The sequence below is a fragment of the Mauremys mutica genome, chromosome 2 (genome assembly GCF_020497125.1).
Source record: "Mauremys mutica isolate MM-2020 ecotype Southern chromosome 2, ASM2049712v1, whole genome shotgun sequence".
Lineage (NCBI taxonomy): Eukaryota > Metazoa > Chordata > Testudines > Geoemydidae > Mauremys > Mauremys mutica.
In genome coordinates this window covers 182,176,715-182,196,701 of record NC_059073.1, presented here as the reverse complement: position 1 = coordinate 182,196,701, position 19,987 = coordinate 182,176,715, and the positions used below count along the sequence as shown (strand labels likewise).

Genomic DNA, 19,987 nt, shown 5'->3' with positions numbered 1-19,987 from the left:
CTTCTGGGTGGCGGCCTCTGATGCCAGGAAGAAGACCACCCTCCCATACATTTTGGAGGCCGCCACGATGGCCGTGGGCCCCACCACCCTCACCAACGCCCGCACGTAGGTCTCCCCGTGGGGCGAGGCGGGCACCAGGAGGCAACGGACACCGTGCTTCCTGGTCAAGGTGGGGAAGGGGTCCCGGCCGCTATAGACGGTAGCAGAAGCGGCAGTCAGAGGAGCAGCGGCAGGCAGGGGAGCTGCCGCCACCTGGGCATACGCCCTGGGGGCCGGGGGAGGGACACCCGCGGAGCTGGTAGAGGGAACAGCGGGGAGGGATGCCGCGGCCGGTAGTGGGGCCGCGGCAGCGGGGGTAGTCCCTGACATGGAGGACTTGGTCTTTTTAGTGGGGCCCTTACCCTTCTTCCCACCCCGAGCTTTCCCACCGGCTGGGGGGGCTCCCCCCGAATCAGAAGGGGCGAAGGACGTGGCAGCAGTGGACGCCTCCCCGGTACTCGCCGTTGCCGGTGCTCCAGCGGGGGCAGTGGCAGGTAGACCGGCAGCGGCGGTCGAGGTAGAGGCTCGGGGAACGGACATGGGGGTTTCCAGAGGAGGGGTGGTGGGAGCATCGCGAGGGGTCTCCCCCACCACGTCCCCTGCCATAACGAGAGCGGGGAGGGGGACATACAGCGAGGGGAGGGGAGGGAAAGGAGGCGACCACCCCTCCCCACTAGGCTGCAGGCAGGGGAGGAGGGTGCCAGAAAGGGAAGGCTAAAGGGGCGTGGGGAGCAATCGAGGACCCAGGGGCGGGAGGGTGTCAGGTCACCGACCCAGAGGGGAATTCCGGCTCATCTAGTTGCACTAGGGGATCAGGGGGACTAACAGCATAGTGGGGGTGCAGTGAACAAGGGCAAACTCAAATGGGGGAAAGGCACAAGCGCATGGGAGGGGGCATGGGCACACGAGGAGAGGGGCTAATCAGGGCCAGGGAATCGTGGGGGGGGGGGAAGTTGAGCTAGGAATGGGGCAGAGGGACCACGGGGTAGCTGCAGGGCTGGGGCAGGACAATCAGGGCTGCAGAGGGAAATGGGTGGGGCAGACAAATGTGGCAAAGGAGAGGGGGCCAGGCCAAGGGGGTGGGGGTGGGGAGTGCGCCCACGGGCACTTGTGCAAAAAGTCAGTGGTGGCTGCTGCTGTTGCAGGCCCAAATGGTGGAAGTGGGCATGGCAAGGCAGGTGAGCAGCTCAGTCCCAGAGGCAGGAGGCCGAAGCAGAAGGAAAACAGCCAGCGGGGGTGGTGGAGGGGGCAACGATGGTGGTGGGGGCAAAGGGGGACACGGATGGACCGGGGGCAGGCTCCACGCCACACCCCCGGTGTCCCAACAGACACAGTCCAAACCCCCACCACAAGAGCACAGTCCAAAAAATACTCAGTCCTTTAGTGCCCCCTCCACAGTGGTCTTCAGAGCCTCTATGAGGTCCTCCAGCAGCAGGCGGTCCTCTCCGTCTCCTCCTCCTCCTCCTCGGGGCTCCAGCAGCTCCCCAGGAGCAAACACAGCAGCTCCAGCAGCTCAGGCGGTGGTCTGGTGGCCAGGCAGGAGGGACCCCGCTCAGAAGATGGCGGTGGTGGAGCCCTCAGCAACAAGGGCTGGAGCTGGGGTCCCTCACTCCCCTCCTCCGGGGAGCAGGCCAGCAGCCCCCCCCCCCAAGGGGCTGTAGGTGGAGTAACAGCAGCAACTGGGTGGTGGTGGGGGGAAATCTACTAGCCAGCCAGCAAGCAGATAGCAGAGAAAGGGGGTGGGTGATGGTCTCTAGCCCAGCCAGGGGAGCAGCCGGAGCAGCAGCAGTAGCAGCAGCGAGGGCCCAGCAGGAACAGCAACAGCAGCAGCAGCCCTTTCCCTCCTATCCTCTACAGCAGAGGAGTCAAAGGGGGAATCTTCTGGCCACTGGAGAAAGAGGCTCCTGTTCCCTGAGTGACCAGAGCAGGGGCTGCACTAGAGTAATCAGGAACCTGCTAGAACCAATTAAGGCAGACAGGCTGATTAAATCACCTGCAGCCAATCAAGGCAGGCTAATCAGGGCACCTGGGTTTAAAAAGGAGCTCACTCCAGTCAGGCGGGGAGGAACCAGAGGAGAGGAAGTGCGTGTGAGGAGCTGGGAGCAAGAGGCACAAGGAGCTGAGAGTGAGAGGGTGTGCTGCTGGAGGAGTAAGGAGTACAAGCGTTATCAGACACCAGGAGGAAGGTCCTGTGGTGAGGATAAAGAAGGTGTTTGGAGGAGGCCATGGGGAAGTAGCCCAGGGAGTTGTAGCTGTCATGCAGCTGTTACAAGAGGCACTATAGACAGCTGCAATCCACAGGGCCCTGGGCTGGAACCCGGAGTAGAGGGCGGGCCCGGGTTCCCCCCAAACCTCCCAACTCCTGATCAGACACAGGAGGAGTTGACCCAGACTGTGGGGAAGATCACTGAGGTGAGCAAATCCGCCAATAAGCGTGGGACCCACCAAGGTAGAGGAGGAACTTTGTCACAAAAGGTGATTAAGAATCCAAAGGTTGTTTGAGTAAAGCTTTTTTTTTTTTTTTTTTTTAAATAAGTGCCCATGCTAATTGGCCCACTGGGTCAATACAAGCTCACTGATGGCTGTGTCTGTGCAATGATAGATAAATGAGTGCCTACCTCACATAGTAGATGGGGACTGTGCAATGTTCCCAGGGACCCATGGCCACAATGTCTTATATTACAGCCTCCAGCAGGCACTATTTCAGCACAAAGGAAGTGCAAACGTTGCTAATATTGGAATGCAGGCTCAGTGACCGCAGGGGTATTGGTGATCAAAATAGCCTGTTACCTTGATATAATGGCCAGGCAAAAGGGTAACTGTAAAGATCGGAACTCTCAGAATCAGAAAGTGCCAAAGCTTAATTTGTGTAGATGCTCTCCAAACATAACAGATTACCCTAGGAGAGGGGTTTTTCCACCTATGGCCATCTCATTATCATATGGAAATTAGTAATTTCCTTATATGTTAATGGTATTTTCACCTTCAGGGCATAGGACAAAGGCTATTCATTTTCAGAAATGTTCTTGGAATACAAAACTTTACTTTTCATGGCTGACACCGCTGGTGCAAACTGTTCTGGATAGGAACATGTCCATGGAGATGGTTTGGACAGTGGAATATCACTGGGATTGAATATCTCAATAAGGGATGAAAGGAGAAAGGCATCCACACTGAGGGTGAGATTGATCCACTCATCATGGATGCTAGCCAGTGAAGGAGGAACTATTTGAAGAAGAAACTAGCAAAATGCCCACTGCTCATATGCAAATACTGCAATCTGGCTTACAATGCAGTTGTGCTGCTGGACAATCTGTCATGCAAACTGAGGACATCTATGACTGTGAGCTGTGAAGCAGTTTTCAAAGACAGTTGGCAGAGCACACTGCCAGCCAGGTCCTCATAAAGAGTATGTCAAGAGTGTTGATTTGCCCCTCAGCTTCTTTTCCAAGACTTCATATCAGCAGACGTTTTGCTGTTGTTAGTGTTCCCAGATCTCCTGCTTCTCCCAACCAACAGTTCATACTAGCCCTCCAATGTTCATAGATTCTACACAGGGAGTTAAACTCTTGCATGTTTAATCACAGTTAGTGGACATGGTGCTGCACATGGTTTTTCTTTTTCTCAGCTGGCCTCTAAGCTGAGTCCAATTCCTGTTCAGCAAACATGATTGCTTGACAACCATGCTCAGAAAATGTTATAATACAGACCAGGCCTCAGTGGCCACAGGACCAGCAGTTCTAAGGACAGGAATCATATCACTCTCTCCAGAGGCAGGCTTAGGTTGTGGTGGCCTGATATGTCAGAACAGACTGTTCCTCAGTGGAAAAAACCTTGGAGTATGGGTTGAGTTCTATATTAATGTCCAGCTGACTCTGGGAAGCAACTCTGGCATTTAGGGCCATATAAAAAAGAAGTCGCTTCTCCAAAGAAGGAAAAAGACACATGAGGTAACTCACAGATAGGCAATGTCGCATTCCGTGGCCGTGCATTGTTATACAGTACCTGGATGAGCAGGGCCAAACATTGGCCCAAGTCCAGCGGCACTAAGACAGTCTCTGACTCAGAGGTGTCCCTGAACTCTTCTATTGGTGATTCACCATTGAAAGGCAGGCTGACTCAGAGTTAGGAGCCCCGATGAACAAGCACTAAGACTGGGTGCATCTTCAGTGCACCAAAAAAATCTCAGAAGTGGACAGAGTTAGCAGGTGAAGCCATTAGGGAAAGAGAGGGTAAGGCGGAGGGACCCTTGCATACAGCCAGAATTTGAGGTGTCTTGTGGAAAAAAATACAGTGATTAGTTGAATATGTATGTTCTGCTCGGATATTTTTGTTCTGTGCTTCACACTTCCACTTCACTTACTCCTCTAAATAATATTTTGCTTGACACTGTGGTTCAATCATTTTGAAAGCAGGATGTGAAATCCAATGCACAATGAGCCAGCGATCAGTACCGGGAATAATTTGTTCTGTTGTAAAGAAATTGGCAGTCTTTGTATTTTCAGTAATATTCTGTTTATTAATCACATTTAGGACATAACATAATAGAAAGGTACAAAGAAGCACAAATAGGTAATAAAGCTCTAGATTTATCTTAATATGTATTTCTGAGCTATTTTATAGAAGGATAAAAATATTACATTTGGTTTTGACTTTGTGAAATTGTTCATAGGCCCAAGGTTGTCAAGGTCAATGAAAATTGTGCCCAAATTTGTGATTAGAAAGCAAGAAGAAAAGGACAGAAAAAATGTGAGTTAATTTGAAAACCCACATATGAAGGAATTGATGATGGAAGAGTTAGGGATGCATGAAATAAGAAGTGGCATATTCACTGGAAGGAAATCACATTGGTTTGGAAATCATTGGTAATAATGACCCAGATTCTGATCTCAGTTATACTGATCTCAATTATACTGGAATTAGTGGTGTTACTCCAGGCTTATACCACTACAACAGATATCAGAATCCTGCCCACCATATATCAATTAGCCATTTCACTATATGATTAAAATGTAAATGTTCAAAGTACATATCTAACAGCAAGTAAGTAAAGAGAAAAATACAGTTCAACTGCTTTGTTTTGCCATATCCTGAACTGAGGCCAAAGAATGCTTGAGGAAGCTCAGGGATGGGAAGGAGGAATGGAAGAAGGTAGCAGGGCATGCAAAATTGGCTTTCAGGAGTCTTTAAATCACCTTTAATCCACTTTTGGATACAACAGATCCAGAAGGCATACATAGAAGGGGGACATCTTATTCCCTTCCAAAAACACAGGGACAGGGATAGGGAGACAAAAAGAAGCAACAATAAACAAAGAGAACAGAGAGCTGCAGACAGAGGCCTGGTCTACACTACGCGTTTAAACCGGTTTTAGGAGCATTAAACCGATTTAACGCCACACCCGTCCACACTAAGAGGCCCTTTATATCGGTATAAAGGGCTCTTTAAACCGGTTTCTGTACTCCTCCCTAACGAGAGGAGTAGCGCTAATATCGGTATTACCATATCGGATTAGGGTTAGTGTGGCCACAGATCGATGGTATTGGCCTCCGGGCGGTATCCCACAGTGCACCACTGACCGCTCTGGACAGCAATCTGAACTCGGATGCAGTGGCCAGGTAGACAGGAAAAGCCCCGCGAACTTTTGAATATTTCCTGTTTGCCCAGCGTGGAGCTCCGATCAGCACGTGTGGCGATGCAGTTAAAAATCAAAAGAAAGAAAGAGCTCCCGCATGGACCATGCGGACGTGATCGCTGTAAGGGCAGGCAAATCTGTTCTATCAGCGCTCCGTTACAGAAGACGAATTTAAAAACATTTTTAAAAAATCTCCAGACAGACGCCATAGCAGGGACTCAGCGCACTGCTGCGTGACAAGCATAACGGAAAGCCAAGGAATCAAATGGACGCTCATGGACTGGAGGACTCAAGCTATCCCACAGTCCCTGCAGTGTCTCTGAAAAGCATTTGCATTCTTGGCTGAGCTCCAAATGCTTCTAGGGTCAAACAGTGTCCGCGGTGGGTCAGGGCATAGCTCGGCAATTTACGCACCCCCCCACCCACTCCCAGAAGTGAAAGGGAAAACAATCCTCTCTTGACTCCCTATCTTTACTGAATGTCACCCTATCTTTACTGAATGCTGCAGATAGACACGATGCTGCAGCACTGAACACCAACATCCTTGCTCCCCCCCCCCGCCATGGGTGGCTGATGGTGCAAAACGACTGGTACCCATCCTCATCATCAGCCTATTGGCACATGGGGCAGTGCAAAAGGGCTGGTAACCATGCTGACTAGCATCCGTCAGGTCGATCAAGGGCACCTGGCCCTAATTTTTCCTGGTAGATGGTACAGTATGGCTGATAACCATCGTCATCATAGCAACAGGGGGCTGAGCTCCGTCAGCCCCCACCCTTCATGTGTAAAAAGAAGATTCAATTGCCCCTGGACTAGCAGAGGGATGCTGGGCTCCTCTCCTCCACACTCCTTACTGTCCTGTCTGGACTATCATAGCAGCTGGAGGCTGCCTTCCACTCATTTCTCACTAACAAGTCAGTGTGTCTTCTTCCTGCATTCTTTATTACTTCATCACACAAGTGGGGGGACAATGCTACGGTAGCCCAGGAAGGCTGGGGGAAGAACGGAATCAACAGGTGGGGTTGTTGCAGGAGCATCTCCTGTGAATAGCATACAGCTCATAATTTCTGCAGGATCTGAGACAGAGCAGCTGTGCTCTCTGATACAGTGGTTCTCTAGTACACTTGCCCATATTCTAGGCAGGACTGATTCTATTTTTAGATACCAAAAAGGAGGGATTGACTCAGGGAGTCATTCCCAATTTTGGCTTTTGCGCCCCTGGCTAAGAGCAGCCAAGGGCACTTATGACAGCAGCAAATGGTGCAAAACGACTGGTAGCCATGATCATCTTTTTACCAATTTATGGATTGGTAGATGGTGCAGTATGGCTGGTAACCATCTCTGCTGTCATGCAAAAGGAAAAGCATGCTGCTGTGTAGCGCTGCTGAATCGCCTCTGTCAGCGGCATCTAGTACACATACGGTGACAGTCACAAAAGGCAAAACAGGCTCCATGATTGCCATGCTATGGCATCTGCCAGGGCAATCCAGGGAAAAAAGCCGCGAAATGCTTGTCTGCCGTTGCTTTCCCAGAGGAAGGAGTGACTGACGACATTTACCCAGAACCACCCGCGACAATGATTTTTGCCCCATCAGGCACTGGGATCTCAACCCGGAAATTCCAAGGGGCGGGGGAGGCTGCGGGAACTATGGGATAGCTACGGAATAGCTACCCACAGTGCAACGCTCCAGAAGTCGATGCTAGCCTCGGACCGTGGACGCACACCACCGATTTAATGTGTTTAGTGTGGCCGCGCGCACTCGATTTTATACAATCTGTTTTACAAAACCGGTTTATGCAAATTCGGAATATTCCCGTAGTGTAGACGTACCCAGAGAATAGAAAGAAGAAACAACATGGATTGGCAAAACACTTTCTCCCCTATGGCACCTTTCATAAATAAAACCAAAAAGGAATAAAAAAATTAAGTAGATACACACATTTAGCTCTAGTTACTTTTTCCTGTACAATTATTTTTATTCTATAGCTATGTTGTTTCAGTTAGACTCTTCTTTTTCCTCTTTTGTTCCTTTTCTATTATTTTCTATCCTTCTTTCTCTTTCCAATTCTCACTTCCTCTCTCTTCAGCTTTCTTCCCTGTTGTCATATTCTCCTTCCGTATTCATCCTTTTCTTTTCTCTTTCTCCCAGCTCCAGACTAGGTTGTCCCTGGACACCTGGTCAGGGTCACCTTTTTTCTCCTGTGCTCAGATCTAAGTGCCTCCACCCAACACACACTTTCTTGTCCTTCCTACTTTTTCACCTCAAATCTCAGGCAGTGTCCTTTTCTCTTCTCTTCCTCTGCCCCTAGTTCCAGAATCTCTCTTCTCCCTCAAAGCCCCAGTTTTTACCCTAGAAGCCCCAGCCCCTCAACTGGACTTTCTTCCCTCCTAGTCTCCCTCGAAGGGTAGGAATTTAAACAGATAAGAATTTAGAAGAAAAAGGATCAATACATCCCCTTCCCCAAGAAACTCCTGCTGATATTTTTTCTACAACACCACACCATCATGTATTCTCTCTCTCACACACACTGTGTGTATGTGTGTGTAAAAGAGAGAATGAAAGAGAGAAAAATGTTTCCATGTTTTGCCATTCTGGCATGGTCCTGCCAATAATATCCGATAGCACTTGTTATGAGCTACTGTGCATGTCTTTCAAAGTCAACCAATCTTATTCTTATTGTCCAAAATGTATCTGCTATAAGTATTTGAGATGAGTTGTAATCTCTATCTTACTGTATATGACGGGGAAGACAGACCTGACAAATGAAAAGAGAGCTTAGACTTTTTTCTGAGAAATGAAGAACATTGATTGCCAGCCAAATGAGAAATCCATTCTACTCTCCTTTTAAAGTGGATGAACTTGCCAGTAATCTTCTTGGTTGGATAAGAATTATCAATAATTCTGAACATATAACCTACCAAAGTTTAATAAATAAACTAATTGTAAGAGGGAAGGGTTAATGTTAAATCTGATGTATTGGAAGGTTCTCAAAGAGGTCAGCATTTTGTGTAGTAAGAAGTCCCAAACTAAGAATCATGATAGGTGATTTTTAAAATTAAAATCTTAAAAAAAGCTAAGTGAAATGTCATTTGGAGAACTTGTTGATTGTCTTCTGAAGGAGGCACATTTTATAGCAAGCAATAAGTCACTTTACCTAACTATTGCAAAGTTTGTGACATAGCAGTTCAAATGCAAGAAATGGTCAAAATTGAGGTGATATGACCCCTGGATAGGCCACTCACTCCTGGCCTATGTGACATCCTTGGAAGGACACAGTGGGAAGGTTTGTATTGTTACTGCATAATATCATGCTTTGCAATTCACTGAAAAATCTCAGTTAGACATCTGGACAAAAAAACATATTTACTAAATTATTCTAACAAAAAGAAAAAAGGAAAGATCTCAACTAGAAAAGTCTCCAAACTAAAATGTCAGATCTTTATACCCTCAAACCTGAGAAAACTTGAAATCTGGAGCTCAGGCCTAACTTTGTGGCTCAAACCTATCTCTAATATCACCTTAAATATTTGTTTTATAATAGAGTGTTACAAGGCAGAATCTTGTAACATGAGAGCTAATACATCTGGGGAAGAAATACAAAAACCAGATATTCAGTGTACAGGGAAAACCTGGAAAGTAGTAATGCTAAAAGAGACCTACCAGTCAGGATGATAGTGAGCAGCGGTGCATTCTCACTGCTAGAAAAGCCAATAAGATAACATGGACAAGCAATCTATAGGGTCCTGGTGTGACAATATGAAAAATATACCACTGACTTCTGGGCACCTCTATGTCAATATACGTTAACAAATTAGAGAGATTTTAATATAAAGCAAGAAACAAACAAAAATGTAAGGGCTGGAGGGACTAATTTTTTAACAAAGATTCAGTAGTAAGTGCAAGAGATGAGACGTGAAATCATGGTCTAGTTGATTCAGTGCACCATTCCATAGGCTACTTAACAGGGATCACTTTCTCTGCCATAACATCCTTCTTGATAAAAGTTAAGTTCTCCTCTGCCAGTGAGCAATGTGACATGGCTAGTGAACGGCACACTCAGTACACACATTGTTTCTCACCTACATGAGACAGGTTGTGATCCTGAGACACATGCTGTGAGATGAGAGAAACACTGAGGGTCAATGGGAAGCCCTCTGGCACCACAATACTCTGGTGGATTATACATGGATGCAAGGAAATAACCCTTCTCAGAGGCAGCAGAGACAGGCTCATGGGGACCTGGGAAGAATGTAGCACTTGAGGCAGTTGGGTTTTGAGAACCAGCACACAAGGAAACTGTGCATCTCACTAAACACAGTTGGAGCAGCCTGTTAGCATGAGCCATGTGGTATCCACTGTTTTGGCTCAAGTGGACAACACAGAGGAGTCCTCAACAAGATGCACCATAGAACTTGACCATGGCCAGAAGGCAGGTTCCATGTATGAGGATCTTTAACCCTCTTTTGGACAAAGTACACACTACCCTATTGTTATTGATACTGTTAAACCATAAGGCACTTGTGACCTTTACTCCCAGCCCTAGTAAACTATCCTTTCTGTTTGAGCCATTCATCTAAGTATTTAAGTGAGAGAACCCATAAGCCTAGCACAGGGGTCGGCAACCTTTCAGAAGTGGTGTGCCGAGTCTTCATTTATTCACTCTAATGTAAGGTTTCGCTTGCCAGTAATACATTTTAACGTTTTTAGAAGGTCTCTCTCTATGTCTATAAACTATTGTTGTATGTAAAGTAAACAAGTTTTTAAAAATGTTTAAGAAGCTTCATTTAAAATTAAATTAAAATGCAGATCTTATCAGTTTAGTGCAGTGGTTCTTAACCTGGGGTGCACGCACCCCCTGGGGCAGGGCCGGTGCAAGGATATTTTGTGCCCTAGGCGAAACTTCCACCTTGCACCGCCTGCTCCTGCACATCAGTTCATTGAGGGGCAAATCCCAATGAGCTTTTATAGACCCCAGGGGCCAGCCTGCCCAGGGGCTAGCCATGCCCAGGGGCTGCTCCCCAGACCAGGTTCCCCCCTCCCTGCCTCCTGAACTCCCCTGCACAGCCCCCCCGCAAGCCCTCCCAGAGTGTCCCACTTGCAGCAGCAGTGAGCCCCAGCCATGGAGGAGTTGGCGCGGTGCAGGGGGGCAGCAGCCCTGCAAAGGTGGCAGAGCCGCTAGCGGGGAGCAGCTGCGCCCCCCCGCCCCTCCTGCCCAGGCTGTGGCCTGGCGCCCCTCCCCCACCCCGGAGGCTCCTGCAAGCTGCAGTGGATGTATGTAGGCACCAGCCCCCATGTGCCCCCTGGCTCCCCCCTCACCTAGGGTTACCATATTTCAACAATCAAAAAAGAGGGGAGAGCCCTGCCCTAGCCCCACCTCCATCCACTCCCTCCCACTTCCCACCCCGACTGCCCCTGTCAGAACCTCCAACCCCCCTGCTCCTTGTCCCCTGACTGCCCCCTCCTGAGACCCCCCCCACCCTAACTGCCCCCCTAGGACCCTACCCCCTACCTGTCCCGACTGCCCCAACCCTTATCCACACCCCCGCCCCCAGACAGACCCCCGGGGACTCCCACACCCCATCCAACCACTCCCCGCCTCCTGACAGAACCCCCAGAACTCCCGAACCATCCAATCCTCCCCCTTCTCCCTGACTGCCCCCCGGGACTCCTCTTACCATGCCCATGCTGGTCAGATGCTGGCTCCACATGGAGGCAAAACTCCACACGGAGTGCTGAGGCAGCGGGGGGGGGGGCTGTGGGAGGGGCAGCGGCGGTGGTGGCTCTCACTTCCGGGAGCCACAGAACTCGAGCGCAGTGAGGGGGGGTGGGGGGTGTGCCTGCCCGGCTGCAGCATGGTGCCCCCCCGGGGGGCTCCTGCAGCAGATGCATGTGGGCGGCAGTCCCCGTGCGCCCCCCGGCACCCTCCTCGCCGTGCTCGGGTTCTGTGGCTCCCGGAAGTGTGAGCCACCACCGCCGCTGCCCCTCCCACAGCTCTCCCCCCTCCCACTGCCAGCTGCGTGCCAGGCAAAATCGGCTCACATGCCAAAGGTGGCATGCATGCCATAGGTTGCCGACAAGGTCCTTCAGTTCTTGTCAATGGGTCATGATCCACCTGCGGTGCTACTATGTATGTTAAGAGGTATGATGCAAAACACTACTTGAGTGCCCTAATCTGATGGGAATGATTGCCTAGGAAGGAGTATTGAGGAAAGGGATCTGGGGTCATAGTGGATCACAGGCTAAATATGAGTCAACAGTGTAACGCTGTTGCAAAAAAAGCAAACATCATTCTGGGATGTATTAGCAAGAGTATTGTAAGCAAGACACGAGAAGTAATTCTTCCACTCTACTCCATGCTAATTAGGCTTCAACTGGAGTATTGTGTCCAGTTCTGGGTGCCACATTTCAGGAAAGATTTCGACGAATTGGAGAAAGTCCAAAGAAGAGCAACAAAAATTATTAAAGGTCTAGAAAACATGACCTATGAGGGAAGATTGGAAAAAAATGGGTTTGTTTAGTCTGGAGAAGAGAAGACTGAGGGGGGATATGATAACAGTTTTCAAGTACATAAAAGGTTGTTACAAGGAGAAGGGAGAAAAATTGTTCTTCTTAACCTCTGAGAATAGGACAAGAAGCAATGGTCTTACATTGCAGCAAGGGCGGTTTAGATTGGACATTAGGAAAAACTTCCTAACTGTCAGAGTGGTTAAGCACTGGAATACATTGCCTAGAGAGGTGGTGGAATCTCCATCATTGGGGATTTTTAAGAGCAGGTTGGACTAAACCCAGGGTTGTGAGTTCAATCCTAGAGGGGGCCATTTAGGGATTTGGGGATTGGTCCTGCTTTGAGCAGGGGGTTGGACTAGCTGATCTCCTGAGGTCCTTTCCAACCCTAATAATCTATGATTCAAACACCTGTCAGGGATGGTCTAGATAATACTTAGTCCTGTCTTGAATGCAGGGGACTGGGCTAGATGACCTCTCATGACCTTCCAGTTCTATGATTATATGATTGAAAAACTTACATCTCCTTCCTTGATATATTAAAAATGTAGGAACAAAAACTTTGCTTAAAAGGGACTAAGGTTAGTTAGGTATGATGTCCCTCCAACATAATCCCGTAAAAGCAAGGCAATGCCCAGTGAGGGGACACTCCTTAACTAAACTCCAGTGCCCATGCAGCATGTTTCTGCTAATGGTTAAACTCCAAGTCTTCATGAGGAACTTCCTTGGCTTAGAGTAGCTCCTGGAGAGTGAGTCTGTAGCCACTTCCTGGCCTGTGGAAGAAGGATTCTCCTCCCAGCTCCCTCATGATTCTGTCCATTACCCAGTTTGACTGCTCCACCTGGGCACTGAGCAAAGGGTTTGCCTGCCATTGTGCACCCTAGTATGGCTTACTCCTATATTAATTCAAATTTGTCTGTAGCCAGTGCCCATAGTAAAATTCCTTCCAAGTCCATCAAATGTTTATAATTTTATTGAAAAAAGAGCAGTGAATGTCACAACACTATTAATATTTAGCTAGATATTTAAAATTCTTATCAGTTGCATCAACCTGAAGTAAAAGAGCAACCACATTTCATCCAGCTTCATTCGTTATTGATTGTTTAACATTTTAAAGACATATAGGCTAATATAACTTAAGCATTTTGAAAGACGTCTCTGTTAATGAATGTGTAAAGCAAATAATAAAAATCTTAATATTACTGTTAAGTGCATGGTTTCACCTTACTTTTGTTTTGAGATTTTCTTAATTACAAAAACATTGTTTCTATTGCATGTTTCCCAGATACTATTTTGGAATTCTAAGCTTATTTCACAAAGCCAGCAAAGCATTGTTATTTAAAGGCTCATGTTTTATAATACTAGGGGGAAAAAACAAGAACACACACACACATGTGCATGCACACACACGCACAAAAGAAAATAGTGTTAAACTATTTTTAAAAGGTAAAAGTATTCTGTGCTGAAGAATCCTTAAGTGCAGTTTGCAATTATAGGATCATTTCTTAAATGGCTTGGAGTGAAGAAATAGATGTTTGTGGCTGCAAGAGACTTCACCAGCATCCTGAATGTATTGATGTGTTATTTATTATTTTGGCATCATCCTGATATTGGAGAGCCTTCACCATATTTGTGTCTATGCTGCACGACGAGGGCTGGTGTCCTGACATGTACAGAGAATAGTTCTCATGAATGTCCATAATCAGTACACTTGTGTGTCAATTTTCATTATGCCTGGGCATGACCCAGAGGCTTTCACAGTACCAGATGGACTGCACAAATACCCGAATGAAGAGGTTAGTGTATCTGTGCGCATCTATCATATATGGATGGGATCATTTAATATATTTCAATTAGTCTGAGATAATATTCCCATTACAGAGATCTACCTACGGGCAAGGACATTAACATGCTAACCTATGTCAACAACAAAACAGCATTACCACCTACTTCCACAGAGACAGAGAGATTGTCTACATGTTCTTTCAGACACCATCATACCTCAATACCATGTACATTCAATGGACACTATATGATACAGAATGCATCTTTTGATTTCATCCTTATCCATCAATTTCTTATCTGGTAGGAGTCTCAGATTCATGTCACCCTGATTGCAATGTGGTCTCATGGGAATGACATTGAGGGGAAGCTGAGAAACAAGTGATTCAACTGACATCCTCACTTTGGGTTGGAGGAGAGGAGCAAGTTTTTCTTTCATTGATTCAGAGAGTACCTACACTTAAAACACTACAGCAGCTTAGCTGCGCTGCTGCAGCAGCACTGCTGTAGCACTTCAGTGTAGACACTACCTACATTGACAGAAGGGATTCTCCCATCAGCATACTTAATCCACCTCCCCACGAGGCAGTAGCTAGATCGACGGAATAATTCTTCCATCAACCTAGCATTGTCTACTCTTGGGTTTAGATCGGCTTAACTACGCTGCTTAGGGGTGTGGATTTTTTCTGACTTAATTTTCTAGTGTAGACCAGGCTTCAGGAAAATAAAAGGAGTCTCCTGGGCTGAAGTTCGCACCTCTGAACCCCACATTGGAGAGAAGGGAGCCCCTTTTCAATCTAGAATCATCTCTTTAGTGACTGACCCCACCCACACATACCATTTGGACAACTGGGGTTCAGGAGTTCCATTAAACCTCTGCACTAGAGACAGGAGCCCTTCTTTAACAATGGAGATGGAAGAGTCTACCACAGGTTCCTGTTCTCAAAACTCAGGGTTTTCTTTCTTTCTTTCTTTCTTTCTTTCTTTCTTTCTTTCTTTCTTTCTTTCTTTTGGGATTTATAAAAGAAGACACTCAGATAAGGGAACATCTGTCAAGGCTTCAATGGGAACACACATGGAAGTTACTCCAGTCCTGGAACAGTTCTAAAGTAATTCCCACAGACTGTTCAGCACCAGCAGGAGGAAGACGCCTGCTGAGAAGATAGGATGCTCTGGTGCATGGAAGGCAGAGACAATTTGCCTTATATATATGAGTTTTTTTGCAGTTATTTTTATTTTGCCTTTCTGCAATGGACACAGCTGTCGCCTAAGTAGACTGCTTTGCCATCAGCAGGTGTGGTCTCGTGTGCCCCAAAAGGCTATATGAGTATTTTCTTCTGGATAGTCTTAAATGACAATTCAAGGAAAAGTTTTCCAGCGTTAACTGTTTACCCTGTAGGTATTTCAAAACAACAGAATATATTGCATGGAGGTTGATTCTGTCTATGCCAGTTCTGATGTTCTATCTTGCTCATGTGGATAATGTTTTCTGACTACCCTTGAATTCTGAGCAATTTGCACAATTATCTGTAATATATGTATATTGTCTTGTGTAAATGTCATGGGATTTCTACAAGGGCTCTTTTCTGATTAAAAAAAACCCCTAATCTTAACCCATGTCATGAATTTCCCCCCCATTTAAATGTATGTGCAGACCTGAAAACTGTCTGTATCCCAGCATGCAAACTACTCGAATGCCAAGTTATCCCTGTAAATCAGAAGGCAAATATGCAGACTCTGTGACACGGAAACTGAAATGTGCATTTTTAAAAGCTATGCTGGCATTTAAGTATTTTGTATTTAGGTATGAATGAATACTACCAATTCATGTGCTTTTTATCACCCAACTATCAAACTATCCATCAAAGCTTTTCCAGAGTAGCTGAATTAAAAATAATAGATCTATGCATCTTTATTGAAGTCAATGGGATTGCACAGCTGTAATTGACAGTACAAATTGGCCTAATGTTACTGGGAACTGGGTGGCTCAGGGAATAGGTATTGGTGAGAACCTTGTCTTGTGTATAGTTCATGGACCTATTTTACAGTAAATTGGCATTTCTACAGCAGTGTAATATGAATGGAAAGACATTCAAATAAAAGAACTATGGAAATTTTAAATGTATAAATTACACATTGTAACTGATAAAATTAAATCTCAAGGACATTTATAACTAAAGTGAAGATTTTGTTTAATTTTTTAAACTTTTTGTCCATTTATTTATTGCAGACATCAGGCAGCAGAATTTATTTCTGATATATTGGCTTTCATTTTTTGTGGTTATGCATGAATTTCTATGTTTGGTTTAAAAAATACAGACATAGGCCCCAATCCTGCAAACAGGCTAGTGTGTACATTTTTTTCTTAAGAATTGGGCCACACTGTGTAAGAGGATATTATTTAAAAACATATCAAAACAGGAGGTGATCTTCTTTCCCTGTCTCTTGTGAGAGATTGGAATCAAGGCTAGAGAGGTAGCCTCTCCTCTCTTACTTTATTCTTACTCTTATGTGAGAGATTTGGGGATCTATTTCTTTCTCCAGATCCATTGCTTCTAGAGGGATTACGAAGGAGCACCTGCCTCAGGGGAGAAGATGGTTTCAGATACAAGATAATGAAATTGCTTTTTGGTTCTGCATATGTCTTTGTTTTATGTTATTTGATGAATGTTTGATAAGCTTATTGCATTAACTGAATTATTGAAATACTATTGAAATTTTCTTCCTTAGATCATTTTACTCATTGAAGCATGGCCTTACACTAGTCACAGATTCCACTTCTGATTGTTTCAGTGTTCCACTTCTGATTGTTTCAGTGTTGAAGTGGACCAAATACAACCCATCGGCCTGCAGCTGCCCTCATCTTTTAAGGGACACTTTCAACATACAAATCCTAAATTGTAAACAAAGAAGTGACTTACTAATGATAATAACACTTTAGATTGTTATAAATAAAAGATGTTTTAAAAGCCAATTTTGTTGTCTTTACTTATGTTCTTTGATTACCTTTTGCATTTCTCTCAGTTTAGACAGTGAAAATGATTTCAGGTGAGGCGTGTTTATCCGTTTGAGAACATCTCTTCACTGTTTCTTTTCTTTTCTTTTTTTAAATTCCAGAAATATGTCTGGAGCTGGTAGGTTTTATAAAAGCTTGTATTTAGAACATTTCAGTCTTGGCTTTATTTTGTCAGTGGCCTACATGATGGCATTTCTCATAAATGAATTGTTTCAAATAGCTTCTATGTGGATCAAGAAGGCACCTCAGTTGCTGGGACCTACTCTTGGGCCACACTTCTGTATTAAAGATAAAGTTGAATGCACTTTGCTACCATTAATGCAAATAAGTGCAGCCATTAGTCTCCTGGCATGCTGTCAATGCAATCAGTGACATTACGCAAAGTTTGGGTACTCCTGACATACAGCATATTCCTAATAAAATGTCACTTGTCAAGCCGTCGGTGTGATGCCCTGGCCTCCTTAGCTTTCCCAGAGCTCCACTTGTAAATCTGTTTACCCCAGTGATGCTGTGTAATGATTCCACATACCAAAGAGTGTTCTGATGACAATGAGTACAAGAGGAGCTCAGATTTCAAATCAAGATGCCTTAAAGGGAAACTCAGATTTCATAAATGCTAAAACTGGCACTTAGGCACATACATTTCTTCTGAAGTATCAGGGATCACCACAGCTGGAGATGAGACATTGGACCAGGATTATTGGGGTTCTGAGGTGGCACCAGGCATTTTCTCTTTCACATGTTTGTCTTGTCTTGTCACATGCTTAGGGTCTAACTGATTGTCATATATGCAGTTGGGAAGGAATTTTCCCTCAGTTGTGATTGCCAGTGACCTTGGGGGTTCTTTGCCTTCCTCTGCAGTATGTGGGCACAGGTCACTTTATATCACCATCATTTCCCTGCCATTGTAGGAGGCCTCAGGCACTGCTGCACCTTGGTGCCTCCTGTTATCTGCCTGTGGCACATAGTAATTTAGTCTCCTGTGGGCTATTTAATCTAATTTTGATTGTTGGGTTGAGTGCGCAGGTGCTGGTGATGTTGGTGACCTGTGATATACAGGAGGTCAGACTAGATAATCTATTGGTCCCTTCTGGCCTATAACTCTGTGACTCTATGACCTTCCCATTTCATAGGCCCAGTTCTCCTCTCACCCCCAGGAATTCAGCAGTGACTCTATGGAAACCAGTGAAGTGACACCATCTCAGTGCTTCCAAGCCTGAGACCTGGAGGCGCCAGTAACCCCCCTTCCCCCCACTTCTGAAACCTGGCACCACTCTCTGGCTACACTTTCCTTGGGTCAACCTTCCCCCCCCCTCCCCCCCGCCACACACAAAGCAAAGCACTGGCATTTGAGAGGCTGTGTCATCCCCCTGGTATGTCAGCCCCCAGGGCGGGGGGGGGGGGGTTAGGCCTTCTCCTGTGTAAGGGCGGGGGGCTGCCTGAGCCTGAAACCAAGGACATGAAGAAGAGACTGGGTCCCCCTCACGTCCCCCTCCCTGCAGCTCTCCCCATCCTATCACCCCTTCTGTCCCCACACCCCTTAGATCCCTTCCCTTACCCTCCCCCGCACCCCCAGCCAGTGCCAGGCCCCGCAGCCCCACCCCGGCGGGGCAGGGCAGGGCAACGCCCCCTCCCGCTGGTGCATCGCAGCCCGCCTCAGCGCGGGGCCGGGGCTGCCCGCGGAGCTCGGCCAGCTCAGCAGCAGCAGCGGCGGCAGAGCCCGGGGAAGCCGCGAGCGAGGGAGCGAGCGCGCCTGAGCGCGGGCGCGCGGGCGCGGGAGGGGGGCAGGCGAGAGCGGCAGCAGGAGGAGCAGCGGCGGGGCTGCAAAGCCACAGCGAGCTGCGGGAGCCCGGGGAGCGCAGCAGCAGCAGGGATCTAAGCCACCACGAGCCGCCTTAACGCCGCCCCGCAGAGCCGCCCGGGGAATACAGCCACCCAGCAAGAGGCGCTGGGAAAGCAACAAGCAAGCGCCCACCTCGCCAGGAGCCGTCCCCCCACCCCCCCCCAACAAAACCCCAGAAGCGACGCTCGAGCTCGATTTTGCATCTGATTGTTTTTTTTTCTTCCCACCCCTCCTCTCCCTGGGGGGGTTCTCCCTTTTCCTGCCAGACTGACTCGCACCCTCTCGATAATTTATCTCCCCTTCGTTTTTTTTCTACTCTTCTCCCTGCTTCCAAACCCTGTGTCTGTGTGTTTTAATAACATCACAATCTCCGCTTAAAACAAACAAACCAACCAAAACCCTTCCTCCTCTGACCCCATCCAACACCCCTTGTTAAGGTGAGTTGTGTCTTTTCATCACTTTTTCCCCCTTGTGTGTTATTTCCCCCACCCCCCACCCGGGCAGCTTTAGGGAGAAGAGGGGGTGTGGGGTGGATTTCAGGGGGATCCCAGCATGTTTGCAACGCCTTTATTTTCCCTTCTACAGCCTCAGCATCATTCCGCCTTGTTCCTTTATCCCAAGGATGTAGCCAGCTGATGAAAGTGGGGAGCTACTCTTCCTTAGTCCTGCATGCTTGGGAGCAACTGCAACAGCAGCAGCACAAAGCTTCCCCTCTCGCCCCTCCGCCCCCTCACTTTTCTGTTCGTTTGTTTATTTTTGCAATTCTCAGGGGACTTGCAAAGAATTGCATGTGAGGTGAGGGAGAGCGAGCGTAACTGTGTGCTGGGAGGGTGCGTTTGTACTTGTGTTTATGGGATGAGCGATAAAGCTTCCAACCAGCCACGGTATATAGGGAGATGGGGACAGCAGAGATTGTTGATGCAGAAATTGAACAGGGCTGCAGGAAAGCTGCACAGCTCTTGAAGTGTTCGCTCCTTGGGCTCCAGGACACCTCCTCTTAAATCATAACTGGCACCTTAATAGTGATGGCTCCCGCTCTTCGGCTGGCGTCTCAGTAGAGTAGTGAAGAGAGGAAAAACTTTAGTGCTACCTTATTGTTAGTGTTTCTTTTGTTCTAGCAGTGTAAGATTTTAATCCTGCAGGGATGAATGGTGTAAATAGCACTG

At 47.1% G+C, this 19,987-nt stretch overlaps 1 protein-coding gene across 1 annotated transcript in view; it reads left to right on the top strand.

The window, feature by feature from the left end:
* Positions 1-19,075: 19,075 nt before the first annotated feature.
* LOC123362924 (poly(rC)-binding protein 3-like) overlaps positions 19,076-19,987 on the top strand; it is a 752,406-nt gene continuing 751,494 nt past the window's right edge. The window contains exon 1 of the mRNA XM_045003479.1: positions 19,076-19,258. The gene's annotated coding sequence lies outside the window, so the exon portion shown is untranslated. The remainder of the gene's footprint in view (positions 19,259-19,987) is intronic.